Below are 17909 nucleotides of genomic sequence, written 5' to 3'. Positions count from 1 at the left end.
CGGGCCCCCCGCGGAGCCGGGCTGATTCCGCCTCCGCTTCCTCAGACTCGGCTCGGCAGTCGGGGCGGCGAGCGCGACGGGACGGTCAGCTCCCCGACCCAGACCCCGGCCGTCGGTACCCCGGCCCCGACCGTCCGCACGGTTTCTCTCCCCCAGGGACAGCACCCCGGGACGCGCTCCGGACGCGGCGGCCCCCGGGAGGCCGGGCCCAGCGGTAAGTGGGCTTCTCCCCTCCCCCCGCGCCCTCCCAGGGTCGGGGCAGGGAGTGTGGGGGTGCAGGACTGCCGATAGCCCCGGGCCCTGACTCCTGTCTCTGGCAGGGGTTCGAGTCCGGGGGAGGGGGGCTCCGAGCCGGGCACCCGGAGGGCGTTGAAAGTTTGATTTCCGATGTGGTGGCGGCAGCGCAGCCCGGCGGGGACGAGTCTCGGCCGCACCGCGACCGGGGCGCGCGCGCACGCACCTCGGAATCCGAATCTGCACAAGTACGCGGCGGGCGGGCGCCTCGGGAGGCCGGGAGACCCGCGTCCTCCCCTCCACCCCCCCCCGGCCGGGCGGGCGGGCGGGCGGACGGTCCTGAGGCTCTCCTCCCCGCGGAGCGACCCTTCCCCATTCAGTCGCCCGGGTGAGCTGGCTGCAGGTTGTGTGTGTGTGTGTGTGGGGGGGTAGGCCAAGTGGGTTAACTGTGGGATCATGAAAGAGATTCAGCTCGGGGCCCGTGGTGGTTCATTTCCCTCTTGGGGCTCTGGAGGGGGGGTGAAATCCGGGGATGCTTTAACGTGCGTGCTTGCCTTGGAGGAAGTCAGTGCAGAGAGGGGCTGCGTAAAGAACTTTTCTTCCTTCGCCCCGTTTCCAACTTCTCTTCTGACCTTAAAGGCAGTTTTCAAGGTTCTTAAATCGCTCCCCGGCACATCTTCCTGGACAAGTTACTGCATTGGGTAGGTTGAAATTTCATCGGGGCTCACGGTTTGGAAGATAGACAAGGGAAGCAGCCCACTTGGAAGGAAGATGATGTCTAACCGAACCGACTGAATTGTGGTCGTTTGTCTTTGAAGGGAAGCTTTTGGGCATGGATGGTTCCTGGATTGCACTTACCGTATAGATTTTAGTTTTTTATGACGGGTAGAGGCAGCACTCACTGAAATTCAGACTACTTAGGATACGATTATATTTCTAAATTGGAGCCAGTGATGCACTGCAAATTTCAGAGTGAAAGGTGTCTACTTTCATCCGTTTCCAGGTCTATCTGGATGAACCGGGGTGGCTGTTTCCTCTATAAAGCAAGCCTTTCATGTTGAAACTCTGACTCAATCTTAAAGCCATTGTTTTTATACTGGTACTCTGTGGGAGTTAAGTGTCAACTTTCTCCTGTTTGCTCGTATATAGAAAGAATATCTTCCACGGTGAAGATTTTTCTGGCAGGTTTTTTTTTTTTTTTGAAAAGTACAAGATTAAATCCTCCCAAACGGCTTCTGTACACAGTTTCTGTATAGTCTGCACAAGATTCTATATAATCTTGATTTAATGACTTTCACCTTCATTTCCCTTTTGCATTTTTTGAAAGCTGTAATTAAGCTTTTTTTACCAGGATGAAACAAAAGCTTGCTTGATGAGATAATACAAAGTACTGGTAATAGCAGTAAGTCTCAGTTAAAAGGTTTAAGTTAAAGCAGGTTACAGTCACTGATGTGTCCAACTAAGATGGCATCCTAGTTATTAACTATATATTGTTACTAAGGCATTTTTGTGGAATATACATTATTCTAAGGCAGTGATTAACTGCATTTAAAATGACTTGGGTAATAGTTTGCACATAAGAGCTTAGGGGAAAATTAAGACTTTTTTGGGGAAGGGATGAATGCTTTTGTGTTGCTGATGACTTACTTGTCTCATTAAAGGACTCATGAAATTGACTGTCACAATATTTCCTCAGTTGACTTAGAGAACAAGTTTAGCCAGTGGCTGGAGACAGTCAGTAGGTGTAGCTGTTGTTAGCTTCTCTGCAGTTCCTGGTCCTGCTCCTTGAGTTTAAAATCAGAGCATTCTTACTTTTTAGATTTCAAGTGTCAGGTAGTGATTTCATTTCAAAATTCTATGGCAGGTTTGGCTTGAACTCTTGCTAGTAGTTTGAAAGTACTTCACTGAAATTACATATTGAAATCCACTTAACTCTTCTGACTGCTATTTTCCATGGTATTCTCTGGCTTTTGTATTTATTTATACTTGGCTTGGGATTATGTGTGCAATTTTAGTTATAATCTCATCTTTTTTTTAATAGCTAAAAAAATCTACAGTTTCACTGAAGGTTGTAGATTGGGGATTGTTTGAGACTAGCAGTTCTATAAACTGGGAAATCTGTACACAGTTTCTATATAGTCTGTACAAGATTCTATATAATCTTGATTTAATGACTTTCACCTTCATTCCCCTTTTGCATTTTTTTTTTTTTTTGGGTCCAGTTGTGGGGCCTGAACTCTGAGCCTGGGTGCTGTCCCTTAGCTCTTTAGCTCAAGGCCAGCACTACCACTTGAGCCACAGCGCCACTTCTGGCTTTTTTTTTCTGCTTATGTGGTGCTGAGGAATCGAACCCAGGGCCTCAGGCATGCAAGGTGAGCTCTCTACCACTGAGCCACCTTCCCAGCCCCCCTTTTGCATTTTTTGAAAGCTGTAATTAAGCTTCCTTTACCAGGATGAAACAAAAGCTTGCTTGATGAGATAATACAAAGTACTGGTAGAGATTCGATGTGTACTTTTAAGTTGCATTTTGAATTTAAAAAATGTACTGTAATGTAATGCAACTGTGTAGCGTGAGGAGAACTGAATTGCTATAAGGGTAAAGCTTCTCAGACTCTTTCCACTTCAGTGGAAAGTTAGTATTGATGAATGATAACATCATTATGTGCTTCTTGCCAACTTTCTATGATCATTTGTGTTGGCCTAGCCAGTGTACAAATGAATTATGAAAATCCTTAAGGTTTTCAGGTGACAACTCATATTTGATTCTTTTGGATCATTGACCAAACTGGACTTTCACCAAGGAAGATGAGCAGGCTCACTTCCACAATAAAGAGCTAGAGCTCTGATGGATTTGGCTCAAATCACAGAAATTGAATCTTAATAAAAGACAAAAGTGTGTGTGTGTGTGTGTGTGTGTGTGTGCGTGTGCGCGCACGCACGCGTATTTTAACCTTTCCTATAACAGTACTTATTCTATCCTTTTGAGATTTGTGGTGAGTCAAGCAGAATTTATTGGGTCCTACTGCATGGGAGATGTGCTGCTGACTTCTGTGATTCTGGTGGAAAGCACTTGTGTTCTTTGACTGTGGTACTGTTGGGGCACTGGGGCCATTTGTAGTAACCTTTTCTGTTTCCTGTGATGATACCCTGATATCTCCTGAAAAGTTTTTCATAGCAGGCAATTATGTCTGACTTTCAATTTATTTAAAAAGTTTGGAATAACATAGCCCAGTATTTACCTTCAGAAAAAGGTAATGTTCAGATACCTACCATTTTCTGGACAGATTCTTACAGTGGTGATTTTTTTTTTTTGGGGGGGAGGGTCCTGGGGCTTGAACTCAGGACCTGGGCATTGTTCTTGATCTTTTTGTGCTGAAGGTAGTGATCAACTTGACCATTATCTCTAGTTCTGGCCTTTTTGGTGCTTATTTGGAAACTAAAGTCTCAAAGACTTTTCTGCCTGGGGTGGCTTTGAGCCACAATCCTTAAGTCTTAATGTCCTGAGTAGCTGGGATTACAGGCATGCATTACTGTATTCTTACAGGGTTCACTGAGGGGTCTATGTCATATGGTTGAGATTGAAATCCAACTTTCTGTCCTCTGTACTTCTGATATTTTGGGGACTGGAAATAAATTGGTGTCATTGCAGTTTTAGTTGGTTTTCTATGCATAATTAAAAACAAACCCCATGTACTTATGGCACTTTTTGCCTTAAAAGTAAGATAAATTATTATTAGATATCACATTCTTTTGGTTCTAGAGTGAATGATAGAAACATGAGGATTATCTTGGATCTTCTGATGTCTTCAACACAAGTAATTTGAGTGAGAGACAGAAGAGTGTAGTAATTTGATTATACATTCAGGAGAGCAAGAAAAAGCTCTGGGTAGATTTTTTTTTCTCTGTGGTGTGTGTGTGTGTATGTGTGTGTGTGTAGTAGTAGTAGTAATAGTAGTAGTCCTGGGGCTTGAACTCAGGGCGTGGGTGCTGTCCCTGAGGTTTTTTATTTTTTATTTTTGCTCAAGGCTAGCACTCTACCAGTTGGACCCAGCTCTACTTCTGGCTTTTTTTGGGTGGTTAATTGGAGATAAGAGTTTTATAGACTTACTGCCTTGGTTGGCTTTGAACTCAGATCTTAGCCTCCTCAGATTATATGCATGAGCTACAGACTCTTCTTAGCTTGGGTAGATCTTTTGAGAGTAAGGAGAGCTTTGTTTGTCTTCATCTATTTTCTCCTTTTACTATGACCTTAGTAGAATAACCTGAGGTGGAAGTATTTTCTTAAAGGTCTAGAGAGATGACACTAAAATGACATAGAGGAATATAAAGGGCTGTAGCAAGAGCTTTATAAGTAGTAGTGCTTTGGTTGTTATGCTGTGAAAAAGTAAGGCTAAGTTTTTCTTTGCCTCTGGAGGTCTTGGATGAGAATTTCTAGTTTGTAGATTTCTAATTTGTTACTTGTCATGTTGCACTAAATTCTCCCTCTAATTAGGATTGTAGTATGCCTAACTTTAAATTTTGGGAAACAGGCAATTACATAATGTTAGATTTTCCTTTATTCAGTTCAGGAGAGGCAGGAGAATGTACGCTTTGGGGAATGCCAGCTTGGAGGGGAGAGTTGCTGATTTGTACAAACACAGGGGTCACTTAGAGGCAACAGGACATTCCGCTACAGCTGACATTGAATTCCTTTCTGTCTCTTCTCCCCCAGGGCAGATCTAGGTTAAGTGCATTTCCCAGACACAAAAATGAATTTGGGTAATCTTATCTCTGTACTTTTCCCATAAAGCCTCTACCAAAACTAGTGTAGTCATTATTGTTTTTATAGTTCATTAAGTCTTGTTTCCTTTTATAATGAATTTTAAACTACTCAGAAGACTATCAAGAAATAGAAAGCCTAGGAGCCTGACACTGGTGGCTTGTGTCTGTTGTTTTAGCTATTTAGGAGGTTGAGATTTGGAGGTTCTCAGTTCAAGGCCAGCTAGGGCAGAAAAGTTCGCTATACTCCATTTTCAGCCAAAAGTAGGACTGGAGATAGGGCTCAAGATGTATTGTGTTATCCTAAAAGCTCAAGGCCTTGAGTTCAGATGCCAGTACTGCCCCCTTCCCTATATTCCCAAAAAACAACAAAAATAACCCCCCAAAGCATGGGATTATGTGCTGAATGATTACATTTCTGTAGTCAGGACTTGACATGATCAATACTTTCGTGTGTATGTGTGTGTTTGTGGGATAGATGTACTGGGGATGTAACCAAGGGTCTCATGCAAGGCAAATGGTCTGTCACTGCCTGATCAGTATTTTTTATTTTAGCCCTGTGTTTATCTTTCTGTAATTTGTTTTTTAAATGATTTGTCTAAATGGGAATTCTAGTTGGCTATATTGTGAGCATCTTGCAATTCCTTTCATACTCTCTAATTCCCAGAAATGACTGACCATTTGTTTTTACAACCTGATGATGCTAGCAATGAAGCAACTGATAAATGAACTATGAAATCAAATTCAGTTCGGAAGACCATTTGAACCAGGTGCTGGTGACTTGTACCTGTAATCCTGACTATTCAGGAGACTGAGATCTGAGAACAGTGGTTCAAAGCCAGCCTGGACAGGAAAGTTCATGAGACTCTTAATCTCCAAAAAAAGCTGGCCGTGGAGCTGTGACTCGTGGTAGATCACCAGCCTTGAATGAAAAGACAAGGAACAGTGCCAGGCCATGAGTTCAAGTCCCAGCATTGGTACAAAAAAGAAAAGAACAAAAAAAGAGAAGAGAATCTCCTTATTAAAAGATACCTATAAGGAATGTAACTATACATGAACAGAGGATGTTCATACCATATTTGGCTCTTATTACTTGAATCCTCTGCCCTTGGTGGTTGGGGGGATAGAAAGGCAGTATCTTCTCATTATTTTTGCAAGAAGCACTGATTGTGGCTCTTCTAAATTCATACTGCTTGTGTTTAGAAGACTTGACAAAAATACATGCTCACTCTTGAAATGAGGGCTATATGTAGTTGGCTAATTCTTCTCTTTTTCCCCAGACGTTCTTCTGATTGCCCCACTCAGAAGATTCTGCCAGTGTGCGTTGCCAGAATCTAACTTCTTAGTAGCTGATGTTGGACTAGTTAAGAGTGCTTGTATGTATATGTTTGTGTGCAGACCTGGCTTTGTCTCTTAGCTTAGGTTCTGCTTTTAGAAGCTCATATATGCTTCCTAACCCTCTTTTGCAGATTGAGAAAAAAATACCTGTGAGTCTTCAGAGAGTTTCATTGTTATTGCATGTTTAGAGCATTAGGATCTTAGTGCTGCTCTTCTGTAACAGGAAATAAAGCATAATAATTGGATAACAAAATAATGTTCTGGTAGGAAAGTGATGGTTATGAAGTGTCTACAATTCAAGGAAAGGCTTTTTAAAGTTTAAGAACCTCACCCTAATAATCCCTTTTGGTGGGATTGTTTTAAAGTAGTGTCTTACTTGGGTCGATAGTTGTTGGGGAGGCAGTGAGCAAGTAGGTGGGGAGGGTATAGAATCACAGAGAAGTGCAGGGCAATACCCTGTATAAGGAAGTGGATGTGTAGCTTGAAGAAACTTAATGGGTGGTTCTGTTTTCTGAACCTTCACCCTGGTGAGAACATAGTGGCTTTTGTAGCAGTTTTAGGCTTATATTTGATAATCAGATAAGTAAAGAGTAGGCTTAAGTGGTGGTGTGCTAGTGGCTCATGCTTATACTCCTAGAGCTACTCAGGAGGCTGAAGATTGCAATTCAAATCCAGCCTGGGTAGGAATGTCCATGAGACTCTTGTCCCCAGTTAACTACTAAAAAGTTGAAGTGAAGCTGTGGCTCAAGTGGTAGAACCCTAGCCTTGAGCACAAAAGCTTAGGGACAGCTCCTAGGCCCAGAGTTCAAGCCCCAGAACTGGGGGGGGGGGGAGAAAAAGTAAGCTTAGACCAAGAAGCATCTGCTTGGCATAGTTGACATGTCATTTGGATAGGTGAAAAGGAGAGCCCTTGAGTCCCCTTCAGAGTCCCACTGATTGAAAAAGACCACTTTGTAAGAAATCTGGAAGTAACTGTCAACAGTAGAAAGGTTAGTCTCCTTAGGTTTTGCAGTGGGAAAAGGACTGGCAAATTTAATTTCGTAATTTGATGTTGGCACTTTAAATGTGCTAAAAACATGAAATGTTTCATCTTTGCTATTTAAAAATGTGCAAAGGTCTTGAACAGATATTTCTTAAAGATGGTATATAAATATATAATAAATATATGAAAAGATAGCATAAATAATCATCAGGGAAAATAAAAAATTACTATAAAATATTCCTATACAGTAAGATGATCACTTAATAAAAACAAAACAAAACAAAAAAAAAATAAATGTTGGTGAGGTTGTGGAGAGCTTGTGAAACATAGTGGGATTGGAACATCATATAACCACTGTGGGGAAATAGTATGGCGGTTTCTCCAAGATAGGATGAACCGTATGGCCCAACAATTCCAGCCTTGAGTAGGGCCTCGTTGAAATATTTTCCACACCCATGGTTATAACAACACCACTAACAAAATCATAATAGGGAAGAGGTAAATAAAGTCTACATATTTATTTGTGGTTGAATGGATAAACTGTGATAGATACATGCAATAGAATGTTATTGCCTTTAAAAGGAAGGCAATTCTGTTATGTTACAACATGATTATCCTTGAGGACATTATGCCCAGTGCAATAAGTAAATTACAGAAAGACAAATACTGCATGATTTCACTTATGAGGTACCTAGAGTTGTCATAGTGTAAAGACAGTAAATAAGTTACTGGTGGTTGTCAGGAGCTAGGGGAAGGGGTTTAGAGATAGAAAGTTGTTTGACGTGTACATAGTTTCAGACTTGAAGTGTTAATAAAACACTACTGGACATCTGTTTCACAACAGTGTCTATGTGTTTAATACTATTGTTTTTTTATTTTTATTGTTTTGATGCACAATTATGCTTTTTTTTTATTTGCTAGTCCTGGAGCTTAAACTCACGGCTTGAGCACTGCCCTTGAACCTGTCTATGCTCAAGGCTTGTGCTCTACCATTTGAGCCACAGAGCCACTTCTGGCTTTTTCTGCTTTGTGGTGCTGAGGAATTGAACCCAAGGTCTCATGCATACAAGGCAAGCACTCTACCACTGAGCCACCTTCCCAGCCCCCAGCTTCCTTCTTTTGCATGTGGACAAACCCTTTTCCCAGCACTCGTTGGAAAGACAGTACTTTATACTGTGGCCTTGATACCCTTGTTGAAGATCATTTGACCATATATGTATGGATTTATATCTGGACTCTAGTCCATTGACATATTAGTCTGTCAATACCAATGCTACACTGTTTGCATTTCTTTAGTTTTGTAATAGGTTTTTGAAATCAAGTGTGACACTCTAAAATTGTGCTGATACAGATGTTGAGTGATAGGGAATTCACAGAAAGCTTGTCATATATTTTAAAAAATGCATTAAGGCTTGCAGTGTAATAAGAACTGTGTGTCTAGCACTAACTATTTGCAAGGTACAATCACAGATAGTACATTCAGTGGCTTGGGAAATGCTTCAAAAAAGACTTTCTAAGATTTCATGTGTATTAATGGGTCTGAATTTCAGCTCAACACCATCTTCTGTCACTTTTGTCTCAGTGACAGAGAGAGGTCTTTAATAAAAGACCCTAAGGGTAATCTGAAGATTATTCATTTGGATTAGTTATAATAAGAAATACCACTTGTGATATGGTTTCCCTTGACACAGTGTTGCCTTTCCTATTTTTTTTCAGCCTTTTCTGATTTCTTGTATGTTTTTTAAATTGTGGGCCATCAGTATGTAAGCAGAATACTCAGCCACAGTACTATTTCATTTTCTGGATGTGTAAACAGCAATTAGTCTTGCTGGGATGCGGGATGCATAGGATGAATTGGATGAATGAAGTGGCTGCTTTTTGTAAGTGATTTTGGGTCCTTAAGACATACTGTTTCACTTTTTTTTTTTTTTTTTTTTTTTGAGACACGGTCTCACTATGTTATCCAGTTTAGCTTTGAATTTCTGATCCTCTGGCTTTAGCCTCCTCAGTAGCTGGGACTATAGCTACCACCATATCTGGCTTTTCTATTTTCTTAGTAAAACTATGGATAATATTTTGGATGGGCATATTGCTTGAACAGTCATTTGGTAGAATTTCTGTGAGAAAAAATATAGTATACTTGCATATATTAGGTGTATTATAAAAATTTGTTTAATACTGACCAAAAATTTTGTGTCTGCCTGGGCTGATCTTCACTCATTTCCTACATGTTTATTGAATTCCACTATGCTAGTGCTGGTGGCCACTTCTGGTGGATAAAAGATACATGGTTTTTGTTCTCAAGCAGCTAATATTTTTCTAGTTACTTGTAAGGTCTTTTTCAGTGTTCTGTTCTCATTATCTGTTTGGGCTTTTTCTTTTAGACAAAGCCTTTCTGTTTTAGTTTGGATGCCAAACAATTGTAGGTGTTTAATATAAAATGGTTCTATATTAAATATTCTTTACATAGATGAAGAAACACTGTACAATTTTGCTTCCTGGTTTCCAAGGAGATAAGTCTTGGCAAAATTTATTTTATCAAATGCTTTTCTAAGTAAGAGAACTAAAGGAAATTGCTTTAATACGTTTTGATTAAGGTTTTCCTAAGGAACTTGAGGTTTTCAAATCTTGCTTTCCTCTACATCTACTTGAAAAGAATCTAAAAATCGAGTCCTGGAAAATCCTGAATTTTATTGTTAGATGTTGGAAGAGTCATGATGTTTTTGCATCTTTATTTACTCACTCATTTGTTCATTTACCTAACTCTTCATTGTTCATCTCTTATATGCCAAGTAATTTATTTTTTAAGAAGGAAAACGGTAAAGGACTGAACTAAGTTTCTATTAAGACCTACTGTTAAAATTCTGTGCATTTATTATGACGATAAGATTTGTTGCGCTTTTTGTATATGGTAGAAATGTTTTTTAAAAGAACTGAGGAATGAGAAGTTTAAGGTTTTTGTTTTTACTCTTAAAACATTTAAGTAAGAAAATTCTGTAGTGTGATTACTTTTAGCATTACTTTCATTCTCATCCAGAAACAACTAACATTTAAATTTGGCTGTCATAGCTTTCTCTCAAGTCATACTGGTAGTAGATAATCCTGAGTCAAAACTATATGCTGTTGTTACACTGGTGTTGACTCTACAAACTAAACTCCTGTGTCAGATGATTGGTATAGTGTGGGAAAGGCTTATTACCTCTTCTAGATGCTCAACTCAAGTCTTTTAAGAACCCTGGCCATTGAGGCCTATAGTAATTTTCAGCTCTGGTGATATCTTCTCATTGAGTGCAGAGGAATCACATCGAAGAGCTGCGTGTTAATGCTTTGATAATTAACCTGACATTTGCTGGGGCTGCCAGGTATGTAAATACTCAGAGCACCTACCATGAGAGTTCATGTCTTTATAAAGTAACATTTTCATTTTAATTTCTTGCTAGAAACCCAACTTTATTATGCATAAAAAAAGATCCAGTTATGTAAAGTGTAAGAATTCCTTCCCATGTAGATTGTTGGCTGCTTTAAATCTGGTCTTATTGTTGCCAAAGAACACTAGAAAATTTTTTCTAGTTGTGGTTCAGCTATATACTATTGGTGTGATTTTGGCTGTTTTCTTTTCAGTGTACTGATTCATTGAGCACCTTCTAGGTGGTGGATACTTTTTCCACCCAGAGATATATTAGTGAATAGCTCTGAAAGAAGCATGAAGCCACTGAAGGGCTATGTATAAGGGCTGAGATGTGATATACTTTGAGAAGACAAACTTTTTATAGAGAATAGAATGGGGATGAGAGGTGTAAAGGAAGATATTAGATATAAGATAGCGATAGTGGAGGTGTTGGGAAGTGGCTGGATTCTGGAAGTATTTCAAGTGGGGCTGCTGTGGTTCATTGATGGGTGAGGTGCTGACAGCGAGAGGAGTACAGTCAGGGATGACACCAGGTTTTTGGCCAGAGCATTTGGAATAATGGAGGTGTCACTTATTGGGGATGGATATGACTGAACGAGCAGGTTTGGGTGGGGAATTCAGAGTTGATTTGTACATCTCGGGTATGCGATTCAAGTTGACTTGCAAGTGGCAAAGTCAAATAGACAGGGAGGCAGGCAGGCAGGTCTGTCAGTCTCAGTGAGCTGCTCATCTGTGAAATGGAGAAAACACTGCCCTTCTCAGAATGTAGAAACCAAATGAGGGTGTGGAGAGTAAAGCAGCTAAAGCAGCGTCCTGTAGTTGTGGGTTTATTCCTGGGAACAAGACTGACTGCCATCTTAGGTACTTTCTGGTCTTTTGAATGAACCATTTCACTCATATTGATCCATCCTATACTTTCTGTACAGTTTCTATCAGAACTTGTTATTTTAGTTCACTCCTGGCTGTCAGAGCCTCAGTTTTGTATAGAGTCACTGGGGCCAGTGTGTATGGAATTGGGGCTTTGACCTGCCTTTTTGTAAACATAATTTTGAACAAAGAAAACAATTTTTTTTTTTTTTTGGTCATTCGTGGGGCTTGAACTCTGGGCCTGAGCGCTGTCCCTCAGCTCTTCAGCTCAAGGCTAGTGCTCTACCACTTGAGCTACAGCGCCACTTCCGGTTTTCTGGTGGTTTATTGGAGATAAGAGTTTCACAGACTTTCCTGTCTGGGCTGGCTTTGAACCACGATCCTCAGATCTCAGCCTCCTGAGTAGCTAGGATTACAGGCGTGAGCCACCGGCGCCCGGCTTTAAACAAAGAAATTTTAAGTGGGAGGATATTATAGTAGGGAAACTGACTCTCAAATTGTTTTATCATTTTAGGTAGGGAAACTGACTCTCAAACTGACTCTCATTTTAGGTTGACAGCTCATTATGACCTAACAGGCCAAATTTATTAGTGACACCACTCTGCATATTCTTCAATTAAACATATCTGTTGATATAGTGCTAGGTTTTTTGGTCAGTTTAAATTTTTTCATGTGCAGATCAGCCATGTATGTATAGTTGAACCTGTTGACTTAAATTTTTAAATTGAGTAAAGACATTGAAAACATTGGACTTACATTTTGATTGGTAATATTTTGAATTTATTAAATGTCCGTATAGATTGTAGTAGAGTTATATCCTAGAAATGCAGTATTTCCTCATACCTTCTCAATAGTTTGATCTATCTTATCTATCTTTCCCTGGGGCTTGAACTCTGGGCATGGGCGCTGTCCCTGAGCTCTTTAACTCCAAATGAGTGCTCTGTCACTTGAGCCACAGTGCCACTTCCAGTTTCCTGGTGGTTAATTGGAGATAAAGAGTCTCATGGAGGGGCTGAGAAGGTGGCTCAGTGATAGAGCGCTTGCCTTGCATGCATGAGGCCCTGGGTTCGATTCCTCAGCACCACATAAGCAGAAAAAAAAAAGGAGTGGCGCTGTGGCTCAAGTGGTAGAGCGCTAGCCTTGAGCTGAAGAGCTGAGGGACAGTGCTGCCCAGGCTCAGAGTTCAGGCCCACGACCAGACCCCCCCCCCCAAAAAAAAAAAAAAAAGAGTCTCATGGACTTTCCTAGCTAGAATGGCTTTGAATCATGATCCTCAGATCTCTGCCCCTTGAGTAACAAGGAATATAAATGTGAACCATGGGTGCCTGGCTTTTTTGAACTGTTAATTTTTTTATAACCTCATTAAATTATAACTTACTATACAACATATGTTACTTTTTTTGTTTTTAGTTTATTCATAGGGTTGTGCAACTATATAAGCAATGTTAGAACATTTTTATCACCCCTAAAAGAACGTTCAAACCCATGTGTGGTTACTCCCCATTTCTTCCCAATTCTACCCTCTGTCCACCAGCTCTAAAATAAAAAATCTGTTTTCTTTGTTCTAAGAGTTTCATTTTAAGTGGAATCATATGATATATAGTACTTTGTGACTGGCTTCTATGTAGCTATCTCAAAGTACATTTTATTTCTCGCAAATACTAAATTTTTAGAAATGCCACAAATTTTGGACAGAGAGAATACTCTCTTTATGCTTGATATACACATGAGAAACTGCAACTAGTAAACTTGAGATGGGTAGAGTTGGGATAGATGGGAGATGGGGAAAATGATGGAAGGGGTGACACTGATCAAAATAAATTTTACACATAAATTGACATGCTGACCTGTAAATCAGTTGGAAGATAATAAAAACAGTTGAAGCCAATCAACCAACCAGACATGCCTCGTTCGTTGACACAAAAATTGTAACCTGTACTTGGACCTGCAAAAATCTACCAGTATGTGGAGAAAGGAGTGAACTTTGAAGCTTTTGTAAACAAAGTAAAGCCACCTCTTATGGAGCCATGCATGCAATCAGTCTGTAATCGCTTCTCCTTGCCTGAGTTTGGTTGTGCTTCTCCCTGAGATTTTTTCAGATATCTCTGCTTCTTTCTTTTGTTTTATCTTTGATCTGATCTGTGACCAGGCCTTGCCCTTATTTTTTCTTTGAATTGATTCCCATTTCTCAACTTTGCTATTTACTTGTTATTGCCACCATCTCAGTGGCTGAAGTAGTCACCTTCCTGATTACTCTGACTCTTGCTGTCCTAGGCCTTCTCATCTGATTTGTGTTTTTCTAATGTGCCCTTAGATACATGTGTTGCTCTCTAGGAACCACAGTGGCTCCTGTACTTAGCCACACCAAACTCACATTCTCTAGTGCTTATGACCATTCTCATGGATCTATCTCTTTTATTTTCAGGGGGAGGGACAGTAGTGGGGCTTGAATTTAGGGCCTGGGCACTGTCCCTGAGTTTTTTCACTCAAGGCTAACATACTACCACTTTGAGCCACAGCACAACTTCCAGTTTTCTGTGGTTAATTGGAGATAAGTCTCACATATTTTCCTGCCTGCCGACTTTGAATCACAGTCCTTTGATCTCAGCCTCCTGAGTAGCTAGGATTACAGCTGTGAGTCATCTCTCAGTATGGGTTTCTCCAATTTTGCGGCTCTGAATTCTTTGGCCTTTTCAGGACTATGTGTCTCTGACCTCATATGCTGGGCTCCTGCTTTATGGTGCCATACATCACAGGAACTCAATAAAAATTTGGTAAACAAGTGAGACACTATCATAGGACTCTGCTTTTGCCAACTGTTCTGATTCTTTGAGTCCTTATTTTTTGTTTTAGTTCGATATTATAAGTGCAGTCTCCCAAGGTGCTTATTCATAGTCTTATCTATCTTATTTCTTTCCTAGTACCTCCTGCTTTTTATCGTTATCTTATCTCTCTTTTACCCTTTGTTGCTACACCAGTCTCTGAACTCATATATATTTTTTTCTTTTGAGATAGTCTTGCTTTATAGCTTAGAATGGCCTCAGATTCATGATCCTCCTACCTTTCACTACCACCCCTGGCTTGAGCTCTAGTTTTAACTGTATCTTTCTTATCCTTCAAGACCCATCTCCTTCATTGAGGTTTTTCTGAGTGCAGTAACTCAATCTGATTTCTCCCTGCTCTGAAATTCAGTTGTATATGATATGCTTAAAGAACCTTGCATTTAATTATTGATGTGTAGAGTTCATCAGAGATGTCTAGCTTAAAGAAGACTCAGAGGTGTTGTTATCCTTTGCCAAAATCTATCATATAGCAGAAATGAATGTCTTCTCAATATCCATGGGGTGGAATACAATGAGGAGATTAAATTGCAGATACTTGACTGAATGTCAGGAAGGCCATTTACTTGAAGGTGTGATAGGCTACATTCCTCATTATTGAAGGTGGCCATGTATAAGGCACGGTAATTCCTGGACAAGGTCATGATAAGGACATTCAGACAGTTCATGGAGGCCCATGTAAGTTAGAGGTTCACAATGCCTAGGGTGTATTAGAATCACCTGGGAAGCGTTTTAAGTACACATATTCTCAGTTTCTACCGTGGAAGTTCATACTAAACAGTTTGTGAAGCCTGGCTTGGAAACTTTTGCATCAAATGATGCTTTCAATCCTTAGATTGTGTGCCTCATTTGCTTTCAATCCTTAGATTGTGTGCCTCATTTATTTACCACACTTTTATTGAGTGCTCTCTTGTATGGCAATGTAAAGTTTTGGTTTTGCCTTTATAGGGCATAGAATTTAGAAGAGAATACAGATAGAGCAGTGAAAGCCCATGCTTTTTCTTTAGGTATTGGAAGATAGATTCTTTGAGGACATGGAACATTTCTCACTTTGATATTGTTGCTTCAGATGTTGGCTACCATTATTGAGGATCCATTGTGCCTGCCCTTCATGCTCCATTATTAATAATCTTTGTAACAGGCCTGCAAGTTAGACATTCACATTCAGAGCCAGGCTATTGAGCTTCTCTCGGAATTTCTTCTTGCATTAGCATACATTGCAGTGGTACACCATTTCTTGGGAGTAGATGTTTTGGAGTCATGTTTTGGCTATGTGAGTAAAGTGAATTTTATTGTTGTTAATGCCAAAAGTCTGCCTACTTATAATAAGGTAGTTATGACCATCACCCTGGTAGCTAAACTGGTAATTTGCTTTAAACACCATGTTGTATGATGACACAACCTCTCCACCCATTTCTCCCATGAAAGGCTAGTCTTGCTGGTATCATTTTAAAACTTGGAATACAGTTAGCCATTTGACTGTGTTGTGCCACAGAAGACATCTTCAGTGAAGGTCTGGTTTTTCCAAACCTGTCATATGTCTGATTTGTTGATCTTCCCCCATCTCCCCTCAGCTACCTTTTATAGGACTTTGGTATGTCAGGGTGCTCTCTTTAATGCCCAATACAGCATCCTGTATTAGATTCTTAACTCATTCCATCTCATTTGTCCTTATGAAATTCTTTGAATATAGGTACTGAAAACATTTAGCAGATGAGGATTCTGATGGCTAGCAAGGTTAATTAATTTGCCTAGCTTACATATGCTCATGTGTTTGCTGTTTTCCCAAGGGACTCAGGCATGGTTTTTCTCATGTTTCCTATGGACTCACTAAGAATGATTAGATTTTTGGCTGTAGCAAGTGTGCAACTGACAAAACTTTCAGGAGGTAAAGATAAGCAAGTATTACAACCTTCTAGACAAATAGTATATTTAATTTCTTGCAGTGGAGCTAAGGTCATCATTGCTATTGAATGCTTTCTCTGATTAACTGAATTTATTAGAATTTGGGGAGCAGTCATACACTGTGATCACACCTGATAGGGAAGTAAAAGACTTGTGAAGTTTTTAGTTAGACAATCTAGATGAAATGCAAACATTTATAGTTGTGGTAAAGCAAGTATAAATCTTAACATTTTGTAATAACAAGATATATATATATATATATATATATATATATATATATATATATGTATGTATGTGTACACACACACACACACACACAATATTTTCACTTTGTTCCCAAACCAGGCAAGACAGGAAAACTTGAAACATTTATTTTCTGTGGTAGAATACTTTGTTTTTCATCTTGCATTGTGGATTCTGATGAGAAGTTGACTCCTATCATAGACTTCCACCCATGTTGTCATCAATTCAGCATCTGCTTTGTTTTGAAATAAGTGTCTTTTAAGAGCCTAGAGGTATATTAGAATTTTTACAAGGAGGTTAATCTAAGTGAAGTTAACTGAAAATGCAAAAACCGGTGTAAGCTCCTATTTCGAGGAATGCACATTCAGTTGATCATGCAGTTGAAATCAGTGGTAAAAGTTAACTTTTGGGGGAAAAGGACTTTTCTATTGAGTTGCAGGGTTTGTATATTTGTTGAATCCTTGTTCAGATGTTGTATCTCTTCTTCAGATTGTATGTACAGGTCATTTCTTTTAAGTCAAATATTTGAGACTTCTCTTAAATCCTTAAATTTTGTTTTGGCTTTAGATAAGGCTTTCTGGTGCTTAATAATAAGGCTAGGATGGTTTTTATCTTAATCGTTTGTTTGCTTTAGTATTTTGTTTTATTTATTGTTATGAATTAATTTTGGAGAGCACTGGTAAAGTTTTGATGTCTGAACCAGGGCTATGGTGTGCTTTTGAAATGGCAGAGTCTCAAACTGATTTAATAAATTCAAATCCTAGTGAATTACTAGCAACATATTTGCTTGTTCTTGGCTCACCACTGTAGCAGTATATCATCCAGGAGGTCACTTTGTCTTTGCCATATAAACTTTTCATGTGTAACTGCTTAAATTGTTGAGGGCTACTTTTAAAATATTGTTACATGATTTGCAGTAATCTGAGTCCGTTAAGGACATGTCACACTCACACTGTCTGCTTTCCCCTTTGTCACTACCAAGTAGGTTCATTCATCATTCACTTGCTAGATACTTGCTGAACTGGCTGGTATGGACTATGTGCAAGTACTATGCTGAGTATTGTGTGGATAAGGCATTTACAAGTCTGTCTTCAAGATGCTTCCAGTTAAGGAAGCTACAAAGTCACAAAGAGGAAGGAAAATGTTCAGTAAGACACAGGAAACCTTTGAAGTACCTTGTCTCTTTCTTTCCTTTGTTTATGAATCCAGAAAAAATTGCACATCCATAGAAAATTTGCAAAGTAACAATGAGAAGTACAAGTTGTCATGTCCAAAATGAGCTTTACAACATTGGTGGGGGGGGGAAGGGGGGAGGAAGGAGAAGGATTGGGAT

The 17909-nt window shown here is 39.8% G+C and overlaps 1 protein-coding gene across 1 annotated transcript in view; it reads left to right on the top strand.

Moving 5' to 3' along the window:
- The first annotated feature begins 170 nt into the window (after positions 1–170).
- The window catches only part of Sipa1l1 (signal-induced proliferation-associated 1 like 1), a 333975-nt gene continuing 316236 nt past the window's right edge, over positions 171–17909 (top strand). Inside the window, exon 1 of the mRNA XM_013013587.1 lies at positions 171–214. The gene's annotated coding sequence lies outside the window, so the exon portion shown is untranslated. The remainder of the gene's footprint in view (positions 215–17909) is intronic.

The sequence above is a fragment of the Dipodomys ordii genome, unplaced genomic scaffold (genome assembly GCF_000151885.1).
Source record: "Dipodomys ordii isolate 6190 unplaced genomic scaffold, Dord_2.0 Scaffold2, whole genome shotgun sequence".
Classification (NCBI taxonomy): Eukaryota; Metazoa; Chordata; class Mammalia; order Rodentia; family Heteromyidae; genus Dipodomys; species Dipodomys ordii.
Note: the sequence above shows the minus strand (reverse complement) of the source record. Positions and strands in the feature narration are given on the sequence as shown.